The sequence below is a fragment of the Monodelphis domestica genome, chromosome 1 (genome assembly GCF_027887165.1).
Source record: "Monodelphis domestica isolate mMonDom1 chromosome 1, mMonDom1.pri, whole genome shotgun sequence".
NCBI classification, from domain to species: Eukaryota; Metazoa; Chordata; class Mammalia; order Didelphimorphia; family Didelphidae; genus Monodelphis; species Monodelphis domestica.
This window is the reverse complement of record NC_077227.1, coordinates 284,906,811-284,922,675: the sequence shown is the minus strand read 5'-3', so window position 1 is coordinate 284,922,675 and position 15,865 is coordinate 284,906,811. Positions and strand designations below refer to the sequence as shown.

At 37.8% G+C, this 15,865-nt stretch overlaps 1 pseudogene; it reads left to right on the top strand.

Moving 5' to 3' along the window:
• The first annotated feature begins 10,980 nt into the window (after nucleotides 1-10,980).
• Nucleotides 10,981-11,211, top strand: LOC100616784 (heat shock factor-binding protein 1-like; annotated as a pseudogene).
• The last annotated feature ends 4,654 nt before the right edge of the window (nucleotides 11,212-15,865 follow it).

The window sequence follows — 15,865 nt, the reverse complement described above, 5'->3', positions numbered from 1 at the left end:
AGCTGAAAGAGAAAAAAAATGGGGTAAGGAGTTGGGGGGGATGCCACCAGGGAAGGAGTTTTTCTCACCAATCCACTGTGATCTGATCTGGGAAAAACAGCAACCTGTTCCCTCTCTCCCCACCAAGGTTCCTTTCACATATGAAGGCAGGCTAGCAAACTGAAGTGGCTTCTATCTTACCTAAGCTTTACCTAAGACTCAAAATTTCTCTCAGAAGAAAATTAAGGGTTGTTCTTAGACCAATGTGGTTACCAACTGTAATAATTAAAATAATATTATTTCTACCCATATATATATATATACATATATATATATATATAAAATTTTATAAAGTTTATAGGAAGGATAGACAATGTTCCTATAAGTAACCTGACCATGTCGTGTCTGGCCTGCATGTATCTTCTCTCCTCCCTCCTCACCTGCCTGCTCTGTCTCTTCTCTCTTCTCTCTTAATTCTCTCCCGGATCTCTCATTGTTCTCCCGAGGTTCCCCTGATTCTGCCCCAAACCTTAACTTTTATTGACATACAGAACATACACTGACACAACCCTGGCACAACTATGGTATGTCAGGAATATTTGATAGACAGGTAAAGTTACTCAGGAGGGGGAGGGGATGAGCTTCCTTAACACACTACCAAACTGAAGGTCTACAGAGCCATTTTGCTGACCTCATTGTTGCATATCTATGAAACCTGCAAGGTATACCAGTGTCAGTCCAAGAAACCAAATTGCTTTCATTTGAATTGTCTTAGATTCTAAAAATTACCTGGCAAGATAAGATACTGGACATTGAGATTCTTTTTCAAGCTGAACTACTATGCATTCAGACTCTACTGCAGAGGACACAATTCTAATGGGTTGGCCAACTTCTTGGAATGTCAAATGTATATTTGCTTAAGTAACTATTTTAGAAAGAATTCACACAGGCAAGAACTCACACAGAGGTCAGAGGAAGCAATACAAAGACACTCTCAAGGGCTTTCCAAAGAATTTTGGTATCTGTTGTAAGACAAAGGAGACACTAACAGGAGTATCCTATGTGGCATTCCTGCATCAAGAAGGTGCTATGTTCTCTGATCAAATCAGAATTGTAGTAACTCAAAAGAAAGAGGAGATACACAAATTTAGAGACATCCTACCACATATAGGCTATTTGTGTTCAACCTATGGTAAGGCCTTTCAAGCTTATATTGGTCTGATCAGCTACAGTTGGACGCAACTGACCCTGAAATAGTGATATCATTTTGAACTTCTTCAAGTTTGAAGGACAACAATTAATAAAACCAATTTCCATTCATCCTGAGCTTTAGTACTTTTCTTCCTTTTGCTCCTACGTCCCTCTTTATAAATGAGAAAACATAATTATAGAGGAAGTATGCATAACATTTTAATCTTATAATCGAAATATCCTGTTTCTTCTCCTTTGCAATTTTCTTATCACTTACTCTGCCCCTGATCCCAGGTTTCAACTCTATTCCTTTTCTTTTTATTCCTCCCTCATATTCCTCCTTCCTGTTATAAATAAAAATTAATCTGGAGGTTTGTTACTAGATTCATAAACATTTATTAGTGAAAGAGAGAAAGATGGAAAAAAGAGTTTTTAGCCTTTCCAACTTTAGATAAAGATCCAGTCTTCCATTTTGGTCAGCCTACAAGCTACTTGCCTGTCAAAGATGGCTTGGTGAGATAAGAGAGCAGAGCCAGTTAATTCAAGAGAATCTGACTCTTGGACTCCAGGGGAAAATTTCCCCCACCTCTCCATCCTATCCCTCATCAGTCTGTCATACATGCCAGATGACTCAGTGACTCCTATGTTGAAGCTTTTTAGGATAGGCTGAATTAGGGATTGCCTAAATATTTACCTCACACCCTCCAATATTCTAGTTTGTTTCTCTTATAAGTATTCCATTGCCATTTTAAACCTTTCTCCTTTAAACCTTATAACTATGCCATTGCTTTTAAACCTTTCTCCACTTCTCCTTTTCCTTGTCCCACTCTTCTTTCCTTCTTGATTTTAGCATATTTCTATCCCAAAATATCTGTGTGTATATGTATGTGTAATTCTTTTCAATTTTTCTTTATCCAATGCAGATGAAAATGAAGTTGATGAGATAAACATTCTTCTAAACCCTTCAATGACTATATACTTTTCATCTCTTGTTGACTTCTATTATGTAAAAATGACTTCCTTCTCCTTCCTCTTACTTTCTTCCCCAGTATAATCCCTGCCCTCCTATTTTTGTCTCCTCCTAAAATGATTAAAACAGAACAAAATCATCCACAGACCTTATATCATGATAACTTTTCTCAATGACCCTTATAGATTAATCAATCAATTAGCGGACAACAGTCATTGTACTAAGTACTAAGGACACAAAGAAAAAACAGTCTGTTCTCCAGGAGCTCACATTATGAAGAGAAATAACATGCTTGCAACTATGTATAAGAAAGATATATACAAGTTAAATTGGGGGGAGTCTCAGAGAAAAGGCACTAAGATTAATGAAGACTGGGAAAAATCTTTGCAAAAGATAGGACTTTATATGAGACCTTAAGGAAACCAGAGAAGTTAGAAGATAGGGAATGATTCCAGGCACAAATGACAATCAGTGAAAACACTTTTGGAAAGTAGTAGGAAGATCTGAAAAGGTAAGAAGGAGCCAGGTTATAAAGGGAATTTAAAGTCAAACAGAAGATTTTATATTTGATCCTGGAGGGAAGAGGGAGCCTCTGTTGTCAAGTGAATAGGGAGGTAACCTGGTTAGACTTGCATTTTAGGAAGATCAGTTTGATAGTTGAGTGATTAGAGTAGGGAGAGTCTTAAAGCAGAGAGACTTACTAGCAGGCTATTTTAATAATCCAGGTATTAAAACAAAAGCATAATTTTTTTAAATAGAAGAAAATGTAAACGATCTGACTCTTTTAAAAACAGGCTAGGAAACAAATCCCAAAAACTTTAGAAAATGACAAAACAAGTTATGGTATAAGGATATGATGGAACACTACCTATAAAGCAGAGCCTACCTATAAAAAAGGTAGGAAAATGAGCAGACATCAAAAAAAGCACCTAACAATAAAGAATGTTTATGAAGACAAAAAGCAAGGCATAGACACAGAAGGAGACAGTGAAAGCAAAGCAAACACATGCAAAGTCCAAAAGAAAAATATAGATTGGTCACAGATTCTGAAAGAACTCAAAAAGGATTTTAAAAACCAATTAAGAGAGGCAAAGGTGGGGAGAGGAGAGGCAGAGGAAAAGTGAGGAAGAGAAATGAAAGCAATGCAAGAAGAAATGGGCCAAATGAAAAAGGAGACCCAAAAGCTGACAGAGGAAAATCAGGTCATAAAAATCAGAATTGAGCAACTATAAACTGATTTCATGAGAAATCAAGAAACAAAACCAAAAGAATGAAAGAAAAAAAAAAACAGAAGAAAACATGAAGTATTTCATTGAAAAAAGTGCCCTGGAAAACAGATCTAGAAGACGATTTGAGAATTATTGGACTACCTGGAAGCCATGATCAAAAAATGGTGTGGACATCATAATGATTGAATTAAGGTAAACTGAGGCAGAAAGTTCTGAGCACAATCAATTTGTTAGCAAAGTGTGAATTTGCCAGTAAACAGGGTCTCAGCCTCCTTAGTAAGCTAAGACCCCCAAATGAGGGCTAACATCATTTTTATAGACAAAAAGAAAAGCATACAAAAATTAGAAGGCAGCATCATAGATGGGGAAAACAATATGATTGGCAAGAATTCTAGACTAGCAACAACCCCTTTTTTCTTGCTGCTTAGAAATTCTGATTAATTTTATCCCTCTGCAAGAATGACTAATAGATATAGATAAGAGATTTCATCTAAAGGTACAAGAACAGCTAATAGTATAGAGATGAGTATTCTTTTTATTAAAGTGATTTATAAGGAAACAACTTCTAAACTCAGAGATAGCTGAACTTCTGAATATATGAACTTCTGAACTTAATTCAAAGGCAAGAAACACAATTTAGATAGTTATACAAAATATTGGCTGTGGTACAGAATAGAATTGGTCATAAAATGTAGCCAATTTATTTTCTTACAATGACCCACTAAAATTCCAAAAGATTCTTTTAAAAAATACTATCTACCTACCTGATGGACTGAGAGTGCAGACGGAAGCTTTTTTCTTTTTTTTTCATAATGTGGTTAATGCAGAAATTTGTTTTGCATGACTTCATATTTGCAATAGTTTTATATTTCTTCCCTTCTTAGTTGATGGGGATGGGCACAGAGAAAGAGAAAATTTGAGAAAATAAAATTAAATTGAATTAAATAAAACAGGGGACATGGGGGTGAATTGTTTTTGTTTGGTGTTTTAAGAAGGGAGACAAAAAAGAGTGAAAGAAAGTGAAGAAAGGAGGAAGAAGAGGCGGAATTTTTTTTAAATTTCCCATAATTAGCCGGGGGAAGAAGGTCTGGGTGTCCTATCTCAGGGAGGGGTGTGGGGCTAATGGCTACCCCTGGCCCTGTGCCCCCCAAATGTTTCAGCTTCTCGGGAGAGACTGTGGGCCAAAGCCCGTGAGAAGTCACCCTGGAAGCCAGACTTACATCTGTTTCTCCCTTTACCAACCCCGCCCCCCTGAGACTGCAATCTTTCGTCAAAGAACAGTCTTTCTGTTCTCTAGACATTTTCATTTTCTTCTTCAGAGCAATAAATTCCAGTATGGAGACTTGGAATTCTTAAAGGGACATGGTCTAAACTCTGGGAGGTAACTATGTGCTATAATACAGAGATTAATAATAAAGGATACTTTAAAAGTACCTTTTCAAGACTTGTACAAAAATATTCATAGCTGCGCTCTTTGTGGTGGCCAAAAATTGGAAAATGAGGGGATGCCCTTCAATTGGGGAATGGCTGAACAAATTGTGGTATATGTTGGTGATGGAATACTATTGTGCTAAAAGGAATAATAAAGTGGAGAAGTTCCATGGAGACTGGAACAACCTCCAGGAAGTAATGCAGAGCGAGAGGAGCAGAACCAGGAAAACATTGTACACAGAGACTGATACATTGTGGTACAATCGAAGGTGATGGACTTCTCCATTAGTATCAATGCAATCCCTGAACAATCTGCAGGGATCTAAAAAAAAAAAAACTACCCACAAGCAGAGGATAAACTGTGGGAGTAAAAACACCGCTGAAAAGCAACTGCTTGACTACAGGGTTGGAGGAGATAAGACTGAGGAGAGACTCTAAATGAACACTATAATGCAAACTCCAACAACAGGGAAATGGGTTCGAGTCAAGAACACATGTGATAACCAGTGGAATCATGTGTCGGCTATGGGAGAGGGAAAGGCGGGGGGGGGGGGGGGGGGGGGGGGAGGGGAGGGGAGGAAAAGAAAACGATCTTTGTTTCCAGTGAATAATGTATGAAAACGACCAAATAAAATAATATTAAAATTTAAAAAAAAAAAGTACCTTTTCAGAGTTAATGTATCACACATCTATATAATAATTTTTTGGTAGGGCAACAATTTTTAAGCATGTAAGGTTTGCTATAACTATTTGTGACCTGGTATATCCTTAGGTAAATATGGTAGCTCTTCCATATATGTGTTCCCTAGATGAACATACCATAATTTAATTTTTAAATGCAAAAAAAAGCCTCTTTTATAAATTAAACACCTTCTTGAAGTTTATATAAAAATTTGTTCTGTAAACTGTAACATCATCAAGTGATTCTAAATTGTAGAGAATGAGTATCAGTTATAGTGAAATACCAGACTACCCAAAATACTATAGAAAACATTGAATCAGCAACACTTACTTCAAAATAGAAGAGTAGCTATTTGTGTGCAATTTAATAAGTGACAGAAGGGGGCAGCTGGGTAGCTCAGTGGATTGAGAACCAGGTCCACAGATGGGAGGTCCTAGGTTCAAATTTGGACTCAGACACTTCCTAGCTGTGTGACCCTGGGCAAGTCACTTGACCCCCATTGCCTAGCCCTTACCACTCTTCTGCCTTGGAGCCAATACACAGTATTGACTCTTAGATGGAAGGTAAGGGTTTGTTTTTTTTTTTTTTAATAAGTGACAGGATATAGGAGAAAAGCAAAATGTGGTCGCTTGAAACCATATCCATCTTTAGTCAATAAAAGCTTGGCTTCATACCAAGTTTGTACACATTCAGGACTTTAAAAGTGAAATAAAATGAATGCTAGATTGCAAAGTATACCACTAGCTTTTCAAGCATGGCCTTTAAAGTTACCAATATAAAATATTTCTAACTCTATAAAGTTGATTTCCAGTGTTTAAGATATTTTTGGTCTCTTAAAAATATCTTTAGGAAAATAAGAGTTAAATAGAATCTAAAGAGTATCTTTTTTTCTCTTCTGTATCACAGTGTCTAGTTTTTAATGATCAGGTTTCACAGCTTCCTACAAAAAGAAAATAAAGATAAGTAATTTGGATTTTCTCTTAAGATTTGTGAAATACAGAAATATACATATATATGTGTGTGTGTGTGTATACATACTTATATGAACATAAATGGGTTTAAGGTATACATCTTTTAAAGTGCATCAACTTTCAGGCTATTGAGTTAACATTATAATAAATGAGCAACATGATAATAAAATAGCACCCTATAAGACTGAAATAATTATTTAGATCCAAAGTAAAATACTAGATACCATTCAGATGATTTGAAAGAATTTCTTCGCTTCTTACAGAGTTGACCTCATGTAATTCTAATGCTGGAAATCCAATAATGCACACAACCTACTCAGATCTGTGTTTTAGTGTAAAAGGATGAAAAAATTCAATTGTATGTTTTTAGCTAAATATATAACTAACATTGCAAACCCACGCACAAAACTACCTCTTAGAGAAAGACTTAGCCCCTATTATGTTATGCGTCTGGGGGAGTATGGGGGCCATTGTACTGTGTAGTAATGTGGGCAGAGACTTTTGGGCAAAGGGAGGTTATAGGGGCCATTATGTTGTGCATCTGGGGGAATATGGTTGCCATTGTACTAGGTGAGAGAAGTGAGGTATGTATTTTTCATATTGGGGTCTATAATTACAGATCCATAAATACGGACTGCAAGAGGACACACACTAGTATCTTGCCTTCTTGATTCCTGTGTGAGTTCATAGATCACAGTGTGGTTCGCACAGGGTAGTGTGAACTGGAAAGATAGTGGAAGAACTGGCTCTGTAATCATGCCAGTTCCCGCACCGCACCAGTGTGAGCCTAAGGTAAAAGTGGAGTTCTACCAATATGGCCACTGGTAAGGCTGAAATGATGTGGACTGGGAAGGCTGCATTGATGGACACAGATCAGACTGCATTGATGGGCAGTGCAGTCTGTATGCCTCTGTGTGGGCAAAATTATTGTTGGTATATTGTAAAATTGTCTTGGAGTATAGGGTATTCAAAGAAGACTTATGATTACTTTTTCATGCAGTACAAGGAAAGAGCTGTGTGTTTGATATGCCAGAATATAGGTGTCTGTGTTCAAAGAATACAATTTGCATTGACACTATCAAAATCAACATAAAGATAAATATGATTGTTTGGTTGGAGATGTGAGAAAAGATAAAATATTAAAACTGAAAAATACATTGACAACTCAGCAAAATACTTTTGTGAAGAAGTAGCTAAATATTTCATCACTGCAAGCAAGTTTTCAAGTTGCCAAGCTAATACTGTGCACTGGCAGACCATTTGTGAAGGGAGAATTTGTTAGGGTGCCTTCTTTCTGTTGCCAAAGAGATGTGTCCAGAAAAGGCAGACTTATTTTGAACAGTTAGTCTTTCAGGATCTACAATTACACAAAGGATTGAAGAAATGGGGAACAATTTGCATCAGCATTTGCAAAACTCCACAAGAAAACTTTCCAATTTTTCCTTGGCACTTAATGAGAGCAATGATGTTCATGATTCTGCACAACTTCTAATTTTTATTCGTGGGACAAATGACAATTTTGAAGTCACAGAAGAGCTTGCTGCACTGTAAAGCATCAAAGGAACAATTATAGAAGAGGATATCTATGAACAGGTTTCCCAAACTGTGAAGGATTTGGAGCTGGCCTGGGCTAAACTAGCCAGTGTGACAACTGATGATGTTCCTAGCATGGTGGGATCTAAGAAAGGAGTAATTGCTCACATTAACCAAGAGATGGACAAATATAACCATTCTCATCTAATAGCCAGACATTTCCTCATCCACCAACAAGCACTGCTATGTAGTAAATCACTAAAGTGAAATAAATCACTGTTATGAAAATTGTGGTATCTTGTGTTAACTTCATTAGAGCTAATGCACTAAACCACAGACAATTTCAGGAATTTCTGTCTGAGCTAAATGTTGCCTATAAAGATGTTCTGTACCACACAGAAGTCCATTGGCTGAGTCGAGGGAGAGTTATGAGACATTTCTATGACTTACTTCCACAGATTACAGCTTTTAAGCTTTCAAAAAACAAATAAGTACCAGAGTTCAATGATGCAGAATGGAAATGGCACCTCGCCTTTCTGACAGATGTAACAGAGCTACTCAACAGTTTCAATGTGCAACTTTAAGGAAAAGGGAAGCTCATCTGTGATATGCAATCACATGTGGAAGCATTTGAAGTAAAATTAGGCCTCCTTATCAAACAAGTGAAGGAGGAAAATTTCTGCCATCTCCCCTTAACTCAAAATCTGTTAGCAGAAAAACCCCTGATTGCATTCCCAAAAGAAACATGTGTGGATTCACTGGAAAAATTGCAAAAGGAGTTTCAATTCAGATTTAAAGACTTTCATCTCCATGAACAGGACATACAGCTTTTCCTTAACCCCTTTTCTATTGACATTGAAAATATGGATATAATTTACCAAAGGGAACTGGCTGAACTACAGAACTGTGACTCTCTGAAAGACGCATTCAAGTCAAGCTTAATTTCTATGCATCTCTCCCCTCTGAGACATATCCTAATCTCAGGAACCATGCACTCAAAATGGCAACCATCTTTGGCAGCTCTTATGCCCGTGAACAGACTTCTTCCAGAATGAAAACACTTGAAATTTCTAACCAAACTAGACTAATGCACACTTGCATCACTTGTTAAGGCTATCAGTGACAAATATGGAACCAGACATTGACCATCTCATTAGCCAAAAGCAGGTCCATAGTTCCCATTGAAATACTGATCATTTTGTTGATTTATATTTACTTGTTCTTTATTTTAAATATTGTATTTGTTCCCATTTGGGTTTGTTTTTTTACTTTAAAATAAGATATGTGCAATGTGCATAGGGATTTGTTCATAGTTTTTTTTTTGTTTTGTTTTGTTTTTTTATAGTCTGGCCCTCCAATGGTCTGAGGGACAGTGAACTGGCCCCCTTTATAAAAAGTTTGGGCATCCGTGGTTTAAATTATTTTTTTTCAAATCAGCAAAAATGTCTTTCCTTTTCCCTACCTCCACTTGGAAAGTAAGAAAAACAAAGCCCTATTCTATGCACACAGAAGGGGTGGGGAGGGAATTACTGAATTGACCATGACCAATGTACTCTGAGGCTATTACGTTTCTACAAAGATGTGAGAAGCATGTGCCATTAGCCCTCTGACTTTTGAATCTTAAAACTGCTCAGACTCTACTTCAGAAGATTTGATTAAGCTATTCCCCATTCTCTATAATGGAGGTACTTGGTCAGGAATGTATTGAGAACTTTAAAATTACTCCACCCTGCTCAGACAGTGCCTTAGGGGAAGATAAAGTTGCAAATTCCTGAATGAAAAGTCCCCAACTCATACTTATAGTGAAGCAAAAACCCTAAGCTAGGTGGTCTGTTTTTAGATCTAATACAAAAGGTTGCTAAGTACATATAAAGGTTAAATTAATCACTAAATGGTCAAGCAACTTACAAAGGAAAGCTTAACAAAAGAGGTGTGACATTTTAGTCTACCCAGAGAAGGAGAGAACTAAAGAGTGGTAAGAACTAAGAATGGGTAGTCCTAGGAAAAAGCATCTACTGTGATTGGTAGATGTGAAAATTTAGGGGAGGTGACATAAGAGAAAGTTTCTTTAAAAGGAGAATTCAGTTCAGTTTGTTGGTAGTTCAGTTTGGAAGCTGAATTGGAGGAGGTCAGGAGTTCAGAGGAGGGTCTCTGAACTCAGTTCAGGAGTTGAGGATTTCAGTGAAGGACTACAGCTTGCTTGGGACAATCTTGTGGTGAGTGATAAAGATTGACTAGTCTCCCTTAAGGCTCAGGGCCTAGGCCCTTTCTACTATTTTCTTTTTTTCTCTCTCTCTTCCTTTAATTCCTTCATTTATATTAATTAAAATCTCCATAAAACCCAGCTGACTTGGGTATTTTCATATTTGGGAATTTTCCCATGGCGACCACTTATTTTTTATTTAAATCAAGACACTAAAAATTATCTTTACAGTTTGGCCAAAACCTTTACAGTTTTGGCAATACACAGTCTTGGAAACCCACATTTTTGCAGTTACAGACTTCAGAATTAGTCATTATTCATTAAAGTTCCTAAGTCTTTCAAAGTTGTTTTTGCAATATTGTAGTTATTTTTTAAAAACTATCTTCTAGTTCTTCACTTCACTCTCCATCAGTTCCTATAAGTTTTCCCAGGTTTTTCTAAAGCTTTGCTCGTAGTTCATAATATTAATATACCCAAATTTCTTCAGCCATCACCAGTTGAAATCCTTCAATTTCTAGTTCTTTGCCACCACAAAAAGAATTGCTATAAATATTTTTGTATGTATAGATTTTTTTCCTCTTTACTTGATGTCTTTCAGGATATAGACTTGCTAGCCTTATTACAAGGCTAAGAATTTATATATGGTTCAATATCTCTGGGAACATAGTACTGAATTGTTTTCCAGGTTATCCAAGAATTATTCATAGTTCCACTAACAATGCATTAATATATCTGTTTTCCCACAGCCCTCTAAAATTTGTCTTTGGGGACTGAAGTCTGGAGCCAGAGCAATGGCGGAGACAGACCCCAAAACTGTACAAGACCTGACCGCTGTGGTTCATACACTTCTCCAGCAGATGCAGGACAAATTTCAGACCATGTAAGACCAGATAATTGGCCAAATTGATGATATGAGCAGTTGCATTGATGATCTGGAGAAAAACATCTCTGACCTTATAACCCAAGCAGGGGTGGAAGAAATAGAAGGGGAAAATAAAATACCAATTACACATAATAGTTAAAGATTTTGTTAATCATTTAGAGTAAACTCTTGAAAACGTTTTTCACAAGCCAAGAGGTGAGGGAACAGATTTTATCAACTAACTACTGTGTGCAACATTTTTTAAAAATTATAGAGCTTGTATTCCTAGAATATGCAGTTTAGTTAGGTTTCAAGGTGATTTATTTTTTTATTTCTTGTATGTGGTAGCTTCAACTATACGACATGAAATGTGTAAATATTAGTAAACTGAAATTCTTACTACTCTTGGCTAAAATTTTCAAAAAATTTAGTGCATTTTTTTGTCAAGTCATTTGTCATTCCTTTTGTAGTCATTTCAGTTTAATAAGAAATTGGTACAAGTTTTTTTTTTAAGAAATGTATTAATTTTTTCAACTGTTATCAGATTTTCTTCGTGAACTGAAGTACCTAGAGTCAATGGTTTGTAATTCTTAGCACAAAATTAGTAGTGGTAGTCTCTCAGTGATCGAGAATGACTATTGTCTTTGTGCAGTTTCATCTACGGTGTACCCTCATGTGGCTTTGGAGTCCAAAGGCTGAGGCACAAATTTTGTGGCACATGGGGCATGGGACGCCAGTTGTTACGGGAGGTGCAGTTGTGGCCTGGTGTCGGTGTTCACGCGCAGTGGCAAGATGTCGGCGTCTTTCATCTTCAAAGGTGGCGGCGGCATGGTGAATGTGGGCTCGCCAGCTGCTTCTGTCAGAGGCAGCGAGTTCTAGTTGCTTTGGTGTAATGCCAGCCCACTTCAAGTTTAGCTGATCCTTGTATCTTTTCTTTGGTCGACCTTGTTTCCTGAGTCCAGCTGACAGTTCACCATAGAATACCTGTCTTGGTATTCACTGTGGGTCTATGCGGATGACGTGTCCAGACCATCATAGCTGGGTTTTGAGGACCATGACTTCGATGCTGGTGGAGTTGGCTCTGTCGAGGACTTCCTGATTGGTGATTCGGTCCTGCCACCGGATCCTCATGATTGACTGGAGGGAGCATTGGTGGAATTGCTCCAGCTGCTTCATGTGCTTCCGGTACAGTGTCCATGTTTCACAACCGTACAGGAGCGAACTGAGGACCACTGCATTATACACTTTGAGCTTCGTCCCAGTGCTTACACCTCTGTGTTGGAGGACTTTGGAGCACAGCCACCCAAGTGCCTGGCTGGCCTTTTGGATCCTGGCATTAATCTTGTGGTCTAGGGACCCGTTGTTGGCGATGGTGCTGCCCAGGTACTTGAAAGTGTTGATGTTAGAAAGCTGCATGCTGTCGATTGTAATGCACGGCTGGTTAGTTGGCCTCCCTGGTGCAAGTTGGAACAGCACCTCTGTTTTGCTGAGGCTGATAGTCAGGCCAAACAGTTTTGTTGCTGTGGAGAACCTGTCCACAATGGTTTGGAGATGATTTTCTTGGTGGGCCATGAGAGCAAAGTCATCTGCAAAGAGAGCTTCCAGGATGAGTCTCTCTGTTGTTTTTGTTTTTGCAGTCAGGCGGCGAAGGTCAAATAGTGAGCCATCCAGTCAGTATTTGATGTAGAAGCCCAGGTCTAGATCCATCACAGCATGTCGTAATACTTGGGTGAAAAATAGGTTGAATAGTACCCGAGCAAGGACACAGCCTTGTTTCACGCCATTGGAGATGTTGAAGCGATTGGAAGTCTCTCCACCAGATAGGACTTCCCCTGTCACGTCGACATGAAAGAGCTGGATCAGTTTGACAAATTTTGCTGGGCAACCGAGCTTGCTGAGGATCACTCATAATGCATCCCTGTTCACTGTGTCGAACGCCTTTGTCAGGTCTATGAAGACAATGTAGAGACTCGGGTTCTGCTCAAGGCATTTTTCCTGAATTTGCCTCACTGTGAAGACCATGTCAATGGTGCTGCGATCTGGTCGGAAGCCACATTGTGATTCAGGTTCTGCTCTGAAACAGATGATAGGAGTCTGTTGAGTATAACATGGGTGAGGATCTTTCCAGCAGTGAAGAGTAGTGAGATGCCTCTGTAGTTGTCACAGACTGCTCGTGAGCCTTTGTTCTTGTATAGGGCTATGATGGAGGCATCTCTGAGTTCTGGAGGCATGTCTTCCTCTTCCCATGTGCTGGTCAGCACTATGTGGAATGCCTGGAGGACCTTTCCATTTAAGGCCTTGTACACCTCAGTTGGGATCCCATCTTTACCAGGTGCCTTGCCTGAACTCATTTGTTTAATGGCTTTTTGGACTTCCTCTATTGAAGGAGGGACATCAAGTTGTTCAATGGAGCAGTTTTGGGGGATCTGGTCAAGGGCGCTTTGGTCGACTGAAGAGGGTCGGTTGAGAAGCTGACTGAAGTGTTCTTTCCACCTGTTGCTGATGCCTTTTTTATCTTTTATGAGAGTGTCACCGTCAGAGGATAGCAAGGGAGTGGTGGTGGGTTTTAATGGCCCATAGACAGTCTTGAGGGCACTGAAAAATTGTTTGTAGTTTTTCATATCAGCAAACCTCTGGATTTCTTCTGCCTTTTTTTCCCACCATCGGTCTTGCATCATCTTGATCTCACGCTGCGCCATGGCTTGGAGAGACTTAGATCTGTCCTTTTTAGGAGCAGAGTTTGGGTTATTTTGCCACTCCATAAAGGCTTTGTTCTTCTTGCTCAATAGGTCTTCAATAGCAGTGTTGTTCTCCTCGAACCAGTCCTGGTGGTTGCGTTGTTTTGGGCCTAGGACTGCCTTTGATGTTTCCTTAACTGCGTCTCTGAACTGGTTCCATTTTTCGGTACTAATAACAAATAAATGGCATGTTGGCCATATTTTTAAAGCCGACAAAAAATATTGGGCATTTTGTATTTGTGTTATTGCTGTTTCCAAGATTGAGAACTATACTTAAGAATCTATTGTAAAAAGCCCCAGAAAGGAGCTGAAATTGAATGATTGTAACTATTGCCACTTTTTAATACACTAGAGGATTTGGATGGTGACAATAGTATCTCAGTTTCTCTCAAATAACAAGGACAGAAAATAACCTATAAAGATGCATTGCATGCACTGATTGGAATTTCATGTGGTGTAACACTTCAGTCTTCAGTTATATCAAAAATGCTTACTGTAAGAACATGAGGGGGTTTTAAAACCCACTTGCTATTTACTTGTGCTACTGACTTTAAAAAGCATTTGTCAATTAGAAGAAAAAGCAAGTGGCCATTGTGAATCCTTGCATACTGACTGATAAATGCCCTTATTGTAAGCTTGGATTTTTTTTAAGAAAAATTGTGTTTTATTGTTTACCTTTTTTCTTAACTAAATGCTTGCAGAATAACATTTTTATAATAGATTATAGGTGGAATGGAAAATACCAAACATTTTCATCATGACATCCATTTCTTTTTATCAAGAGGTGAGGGACAGAGATTGGACACCCAGATGACTGATTCATCAGATTGATCTTGAGTTAAAAAAGCAAAACAAAAACAAAGTCAAGATAAGATGAAGGATGATCTAGAAGTAGAGGGAGCCATTTTTCCTGGAAATGAACTTTTAAGTGAATATTTTGTGATTGTAGGAGAAATTTTCTGTACCACCAGATAGTTCATTGTGTATATATATATATATATATACATATATATACATACATACATATATATATATGGAATAAAGCTATGAAATTTAAATAAATAAAATTTGTTTTGGGGGGTCAATTTTGCCAATCAGAGCATGTGAGTTGCATTTTTTTTAATTGTTAGTGATTTAGAACATTTTAAAAAGTGGATAGGACTAGTTTGGATTTCTTCTGAAAACTGTCTGTTCTTATCCTTTGATCATTTATCGATAGGGGAATGACTTTTATTCTTGCAACTTTTTATGTTATTTATAAATGATTAGAAATGAGATATTTTTATTGCAAAGAATTTTTCCTAAGACTAAAATGTTCTAATATGAGACACAAAAAATTGCTCCATGTATTCCTATGCCTTAGGGCAAATAATCTTGAATCTTACTCTGAACATATAAAATTCCAGATGCCTATAGGATACCCACAGTAGAAATTGAACAAACAATTGATAACTGATGGAATGACAAAGGTTCAGGACTGGGATTTTGTTTAGATATATAGAGAGATTTAGGAATCATTTTTATAGAGATGACACATGAGTTATTGGAAGGTAGTGAAAATTTTAAGAAAGTGAAAAGTGTCTGGGATAGAGGCACAGGCATATTTAGGGGGAAGGAAATCATCCTTAATCATGTTAAGTGTTTTTTTTTTGTTTATTCAAATCTCTAGGCTCCTTTCATGGTTTGTGGCTATTATAGAGTAACAGTCTTAAAGAGCTGAGGCTCTGTTGGATCATGCCTCATGATCTCCTACCAGTGGCTTTCACCTTCCACCAGCTGTGTGAGGGGGCAAGTGCTCCGTTTTTCTTAGTTTCCTCATCTTTAAAATGGGGATAATAATAGTACCAACTTATCTTGTGAGAATCAAATGAGATAATAGTACAGTGCCTGGCACATAGTAAGCATTATATAAATGTTAGGTATTATTATTTCTAGTTTCTTGCTACCTCAAAGAGTATCACTTGATATATATGGTAGTAGTAGTAGTAGTCTCTCCATAACTGAGAATGACAATTGTCTTTGTGTGCTTTCATTGGGGTTAGCCTAGATGAGTGTGCACAAAGATACTTGTGTGTG